A 7,672-nucleotide genomic window follows, 5' to 3' on the forward strand; every position below is an offset into this window, starting at 1 on the left:
GCCTCATTTTTCCCCCCCAATTCCTTCATAACAGCTTGAACTTCCATCTTTATTACCACTGTTTCTTTTTAAAACAATTTTTTAATTGGTACTTAGAGTATTTTAAAATAAAATTGTAGATCTTCATTATGGAAAAAAGAAAGCGTCAGTACAAAAGAAAGCCAAACCAGTTCAGAGGACCTTTATGTAAGATTCTGTTTCTTTGGAACCTCAATCAGACCAAGTTCAGTGAGGTTTCAGTCTGAGAAGCAGAATCACTAGGAAGTAAATACTGGGTTGTGAACAAAGGAGGAATGGTGAGCATGGAGTTGATGGATTGACTCAGCCACATGGATGTCCCTTCACCTAGATCTGTCTTGGTATAACACTGACCTATGTGTCGTTCCCCAAGAAATCAGCAGATTCATTACATTGTATCACTTCCATAATGAAAAAGGCAGTACTTGTTTTCCATTGGAATAAGTATTTGTTCTACACATGGATTTGTATTTCTTGCCTATTGTGCTTCTGCTGAACTACTGTGTGTGGACTGTCACAAGGCTTATGCACCATCCTAGTATGCCACATGGCATAAGTTGCAATTAAAGAATTGAATTAATAGTAAATGAAGTTGTTGTTGTTCTTGTTGTTGTTGTTATGTACCATTGAGTCGCCTGTGACTCTTAGTGACTCTATGTACAAGAACTCTAAACCCTGCTCTATCCTGTGCCAATCTTATTGTCTCTGAGACACCTACCCACATTACCCCATCACTGAATCAGTCCCTCTCATCCAGGGTCTTCCTCTCCTGCGCTGTCCCTCTACCCTCCCAAGCATGACATCCCTCTCCAAGGACTGGTTTCTCCTTGCAACATGTCTAAAGTATGTCAGACGAAGCTTCAGAACCTTGGCTCCAAAAAGCAGCCTGGTTTTAACCTCTCTAGGATGAACCTATTCTCCTAGAAATTCATGGTATAGTCAGTGCTCTACTCCAGCACCACAGCTCAAAGGCATCAGTTCTCCTTCTAGCACCTCTAGTCTTTATCCAACTCTCTGATGCACAGCAAGTAATTGCAAAGATCATGGCCTATAACAGGCGCACCTTACTCTCCAGACTGACATTGTTGCTCTGTAGTACTTTAGTGAGGTCTCTGACAGCAAACTTTCCCAGCGTAATTTCTCTTTTAATTTCTTGGTTGCTGGCACCAAGAGTGTTGATTGTAGAGCCAAGCAAACTGAAACGATCAACAAGTTCAGTCTCTTCACCATCTATCATGATGCTGCCAATTGGCCCAGTGGTAAGAATCTTTGTTTTCTTGATGTTGAACTTCAGTCCATATGGAAGGCTGCAGTCCTTGACCTTCTGCAGCAAGTGCTTCAGGTCCTTAGTTTCAGCAAGCAGGGTTGTGTCATCTGCATAATGCAGATTGTTGATGAGTCTACCTCAAATCCTGATGCCACACTTCTCCTCATAGAGCCCAGCCTCCCAGATGATCTGTTCCACATATAGTTTGAAAAGATATGGAGATAGGACACATCCTTGACGCACACCCTTCCCAATTTTGAACCATGCAGTGTTTCCTTGCTCAGTTCTCGCGACTGCCTCCTGGTCCAAGTATAGGTTTCGTATTAGCACGATCAAATGTTCTGGAATTCCCGTTCTTCTCAAAGTCAGCCACAGTTTGTTGTGATCCACATAGTCAGATGCCTTTGTATAGTCAATGAAACACAGACATTCCTCTGGTACTCTCTTCTTTCAGCCAAGACCCGTCTGATATTAGCTATAATACCCCTAGTGCCATGGCCTCTTCCAAATCCAGCCTACACTTCAGGTAGTTCTCTGTTGATGTGCTATTCCAGTCGTTTTTTAATAATCTTCAGCAGAATCTTGCTTGCGTGTGATATCAATGATACTGTTTGATAATTTCCACACTTTTGTCAGATCACTTTTCTATGGAATGGAAATAAATAATAGATTTCTTCCAGTCAGTTAGCCAGGTGGTTGTCCTCCAGACTTATTGGCACAACTTGGTGAGCACATCCAGGGAAGCATCTCTTTGTTGAAATATGTATACCATCAATTCCTGGGCCTTGTTTTTTACCAGTTCTTTCAGAGCACCTTGAACTTCCTTCATCACCACAGACTCTTGCTCATACATTGTTTCATTAAATTCTTCTGTGTCTACCAATTCCTTTTGGTACAGTGATGCTGTATACTATTTCCATTTTCTTTTAATGCTTCCTGGATCATTTAATATTCTACCCAAAGCATCCTTAAGTATTGCAGCTCGAGGTTTGAATCTGTTCTTCAGTTCCTTCAGCTTGAGAAATACTGAGCGAGTTTGGCCCTTTTGATTTTCTGACTCCTTCTCCTTGCACATTTCATTGTAATACTTTGTCTTCCCACACTGCCCTCTGTAATTTTCTGTTCAATTCCTTAATATCTTGATTTCTTCTCTTTGCTTTGGCTTTCATAGCGCTCCAACGCAATATTACTTAAGATAAAAGTGAACATTTATGCTATATAAATTAACATTTAAGCTATAGATTTTTCAGAATGGAAATTTGACAATGTTAATAAAGCTTTGAAGAATAAATACTTTTACTCACTGCCAGTGAGGACATAAATTAGCAAGACTTTTGCTGTCTTTCAAACTTTTTTGACTGTGACCCAAGGTAGGGATTTTGTGTGTGCATGTTTGTTTTGTTTTTTACATTGTGATCCAGTAATTGTTCCTAGAGAATAAAGCAGCAGCACTTATCCTTATTACATATAATGTAGTGATGTTTTCCATTTTTCTTGATTCTGTTTCTTTTTGCTGTTGTTTTCTAATGTTCATTGTGACCCATTAAGTACACAGTTTGAATCCACCATTTGCTGTCTGGGGAGAAAGATCGGCAGTCTCTTCACATTGGATTAACTGCCTCTGAAAACCCACTTGAGGCTTTGCTATGGGTTGGTTCCAACTCAGTGGTACCCAACAAGAAGTAGATTGCTTGAGGCTTTACAGAGGAGGGAACAACAGCTTTCAAAACAAGGCTCCACTGTTTTAACACTCCATGTTAACGTTTTATGTGTGTTAACAGTGTTTGGGGTACACTAGTACCCCACTCCAACCCTCTTGGCCTGTCTTTGCATTCCAGTCATTGCTGCAGCTTTGTGTGTCTCGTAGGTGTGATCTGACAACACTTTCTTTGAGTAGCATCATTCACATATACCCCTCACTTTCTGTCCTGACCTTAACTTGCAGTATAGCAGTTCAGGCATAAGTGCACACTTGGAAATGAAAGGGCATTAACACTTCAGTGGGCAAACCTTATCCAGTGGGAGAGAGCCCTCCTCCAACTCCTTCTGTCTTCTGGGCAGGTAATCCTTTATGACTCTTCAAAAAGTCCCAGCAAAATTGAGCCCAGTTACCTACAATAAGGGAGGTGATGTACAGTAAGTGAGGTAGCTGTGGTGGCTTAGTGGTAAAGTGCTGTGCATCCAGTGCAGAGGTATGCAGTTCAAATCCACCAGCTGCTCCCCAGGAGAAAGATTAGCAGTCTCCTCCTATCGGATTAACTGTCTTTGAAGATCTGCTCACGAGTCTGCCATGGGTCAGTTCCAACTTGATGGTATGTATACAACATCACCTATGTTAATGAATAGTTGTGTCAGTTCTCAAATTTTAATGTATGTACAAAAATATTTAGGGATCTTCTTTAAAATGCAGCTTCTAATTCAGAAAATTCAAGCACAGGACCTGAGATTGTACATGTCTAACAAGCTATGGGTGAGGCCAACACTGTGGATCACATTTGGAGTAGCAAGGAGCTAGACAGCACATCCTTGGACTGGCTTTCCCTTCTTCTGCATTTCACTCTTTGCAGTGCCTTTAATCTTCTTAAAAAATCACTTCCTAAAATAACTTTGCCTACATGCCTGTTTTTCAGATTCTCTCTTATTGGCAGAAGACAAGTAATGCTGACCAAGCAGCTCTACTAAGAATTTATCTTAGAGCCTTATCCTCTAGCAATTTATTCATGTGTGTGAAATAATTTTATATGCAAGGTCATTAATTATAGCGCTGTTGTAATAATTTGAAAACGGCAAAAATACCTATCAGTAGAAGACTGGCTAAGTGTCTTTTATCTATGTAATGTAGCTAATAAAACAGTAAAGATTCTTTATAAATTGATTAGAAGAGAATTAAAAATATATGGTAGGTGGAAAAAAAACCCCAAGGTACAAGAGAGTACTGTATATAAATACTTCCATTTAAGTAAAATATGGAAATTTACTTGTTTATGCATAAAATAACTAGAAAGATAAAGGGGAAATACTGGTTATAAAATAGGGAATTGAGTAGTTGATAATGGGAATAGAGGAGAAAAGGGAGGGAAACTTTTCCTAGAAATGCCATACATACATTTTTGAACTTTGAACCATACTGTTAACTATTAAATTTAAAAATGTGTGTTTTTGATCTAGAACTATTCTTTTTCTTCTGTGAACCTGGAGTCACTCTCTTTTTTAAGGTTATTGTGTATTTGGTTCAGAATGGAATATAATTTTATTAATTGTTTGTGCCATATTTTATTTTTCTACCAGATCCCAAGTTAAATTGCCAAACTGTATATTGGAATCTTCTGTGCTAGGCACTAGAGATACTTGGTGAGCGACAGCAGGCCTAGTTTTATCACTCACGACCATAAAGTCCAGTGATGCAGCTGAACATTCACCAAATAGCAACATTTATTACTGAATAATTACAATTTCATTAAGTGCTCTGACAGAAAGAGATAGGTCCTTTGAGAGCATGGATAAAAGAAATATGAGTGTAGAAAACAGGGAAGAAACACTGAATTGATAAATAAGGACAGGCAGAAATCCACATTATGCAGTTTATTTTAAGGATTTCATCTTCAATTTTAATAATTTTCTATTGCTGTGTAATAACGCATCCCAAACCTATATGGCTTAAAATTTATTTCATTTCACACCTCTTTGGGTTGACTGAATGATGGATTTTCTGATCTTGCCAGAGCTCACTCCTACAGCTGAATTCTACTAGTGGCGAAGCTGGAGGCGGATCTTTTCCTCCACTGATCTTTCTTCCCAAGCTTCTTCATGACCTTATAATCTCAAATTTCCAAGAGTTTAAACACAGAAACTACAAGGTTTCTTGAGTCCAAGACTCTGAAATCAGTTCTACCACTTTTTTCTTGATCATAACAAGTAATAAGGCCAGTCTGTATTCAAGGAATGAAGAAAATAGACCTCACTTCTTGATAAATGAAACTGCAAAGATAAACTGTCATTTTCTTTTTCTTGGAGCACATGGCATTTGCTACTTTTCATTCCATCTTCCATAAGGCAAATGCCACCAACCAACCTCTCCAGTCGCCCAGACCCTGTGCCTTCAAGTCCATTTCAACTCATGGCAACCATGCACAGGGTTTCCAAAATTGGAAATCTTACTGGGAGAACAATGCTTATCTTTCTCCCATGAGTGTCTGGCTGATGAATTCAAACTTATGATCTTTTGCTTTACAACTCAACATAGAACAAATCACATCCCTAGGTCTCCATCCGTTCTCCATAGAGATCAGTATTTGTGAACATGTTTTGTCTGTGATATGAAAAAGAATCATCAAATGAAAAAAGGTAGCCTAAGCTAATTAACGGGAGCTCTTGTGGCCTAGTTAGTAAGGAACTGCACAGCAATCCTGAAGGCATGCAGTTCGAATCCATAAATAGGAGAAGGATAGGCACTCTCCTCTCATGCAATTAACTACCTCTGAAAACCCATTGGAGAGGCAGCTATAAGTAATTTCTGACTCAATGGCACACAACAACAAAACAACATTACGACAAAAAGCTAATTAGAGGGAGCTCTGGTAACCTCTAAGAATCATGATGTTGCCTATCAGCTTAGTGGTGAAGATTTTTGTTTATATAATCCATATTGAAGATATAGTTGAGATGTAATCCACATGGAAGGCAGACATCTTTTATCTTCTGCAAGAAACATTTAAAGTCCTCTTTAGTTCCAGCCAGTAAGATAGTATCATCCACATAAACACAGCTTGGTAATGGATTTTCCTTCAATCCTGATAACACATTCTTAATAAAGTCCACCTTCTCGTGTGATTTGCTAAACAGAGAGATCAAATAGGTATAGAGAAAGGATACAGTGCTGACACATACGTTTCTTTGACTTTGAAACCTCACAGTGTTCCCTTGCTCAGTACAGACAACTTCCTGGTCTATCCATAGTTTCATATGAGTATAATTAAGTGTTCTGGGATTCCTATTCTTTTTAATGTTAACCATAGTTTGTTATGATCTATACAGTCAAATACTTTGTATAGTTTATAAAACACCTAGATGTTCTTCTGGTATTTCTGTTTGCAGCCAAGATCTATCTGTTATCAACAATGATATCCCTTGTTCCATGGCCTCTTCTAAACCCAGCTTGAACTTCTGACAGTTCGTTGTCAATGTATTGTCCTAGCCATTTTTTCAATGATCTTCAGCAGTATTTAGCTCACCACAGGGATGATACAATATCGTATTTAATGGAGAAAAGATTGAAATTGGCAACTATTGAACATAACTGAGAATCAGTAATGTCTCTTTGAAGACCGAGGTGCACCTGATTCAGGCCATGATCCTTTCAGGCACTTGGTATGCTTCTGAGAGCGGATTGAATAAGCATGACGTTGAATAAGCATGACAGAAGAATTGATGTCTTTGAGTTGTGGTGTTGGAGAAGAGTACTGAATACTCCAAGGACTACAAAAAGAACAAACATATGTCTTGGTCAAAGTACAGCCAGAATGTTCCTTAGAGACAAGGATGATGAAGCTTCCTCTTATATGCTTTGGGCATGTTGTTAGGAGGGCCCTTTCTTGGAAAGAGACATCATGATTGGAACGGTGGTGGGTCAACAAAAGAAAGGAAGGCTCTCAATTAAATGAATTGACACAGTGACTTCAGCAATGGGCTCAAGTATGTCAGAGATAATGAGGATGGTACCGGATAGGACAAGGTTCAGGTCTGTTGTTCATAGGTTCAGTGTCATTCATATTTGACCTTATAGAACCTAACAACAACTGATGCCCTAGTTGTAAGGAGTTATGCTGCTAATTGCAAGGCACTCAGTTCGAATCAAAATGTTGTACTATGGAGAAAGATGGATAGTCTCTCCATTTATGATTTTTAGCCTCTGAAAACTCACTGGACGGTCAGCTGTGAGTCAGTTCTAACTCGATGGCACATAAGTTAAATAGAGGAGGAAGAAAACCACTAGGGATTATAAGTCATTTTTAGCCTTTCTAAATTCATAATAAAGAATATGTATTTTGATCTTTCTGCCGCGGCTGCCACAGACGTGTAGCAGCCATGGCTGTGCGCTATCCCATGGCTGTGCGCCTCAATAAGGGCCACAAAGTCAAGAACGTGAGGAAGCTGAGGCGCAGCCGCCGCCGCAGGCGCCTCACCAATTTTGTGCGGGACATGATCCGGGAGGTGTGTGGCTTCGCGCCCTACGAGCGACACGCCATGGAGCTGCTCAAGGTCTCCAAGGACAAGCAGGCCCTCAAGTTCATCAAGAAAAGGGTAGGGACACAAATCGGTGCCAAGAGGAAGCGAGAAGAACTGAGCAGTGTCTGGGCCGCCATGAGGAAGGCTGCCAAGAGGGACTGA

General features: G+C 39.8%; 1 pseudogene; it reads left to right on the forward strand.

Annotated features, from left to right (window-relative positions):
• Positions 1–7,369: 7,369 nt before the first annotated feature.
• Positions 7,370–7,672, forward strand: LOC102848599 (annotated as a pseudogene).

This window comes from Elephantulus edwardii, unplaced genomic scaffold (genome assembly GCF_000299155.1).
Source record: "Elephantulus edwardii isolate Elephantulus edwardi_28Jun2011 unplaced genomic scaffold, EleEdw1.0 scaffold00020, whole genome shotgun sequence".
In the NCBI taxonomy this organism is placed as follows: domain Eukaryota; kingdom Metazoa; phylum Chordata; class Mammalia; order Macroscelidea; family Macroscelididae; genus Elephantulus; species Elephantulus edwardii.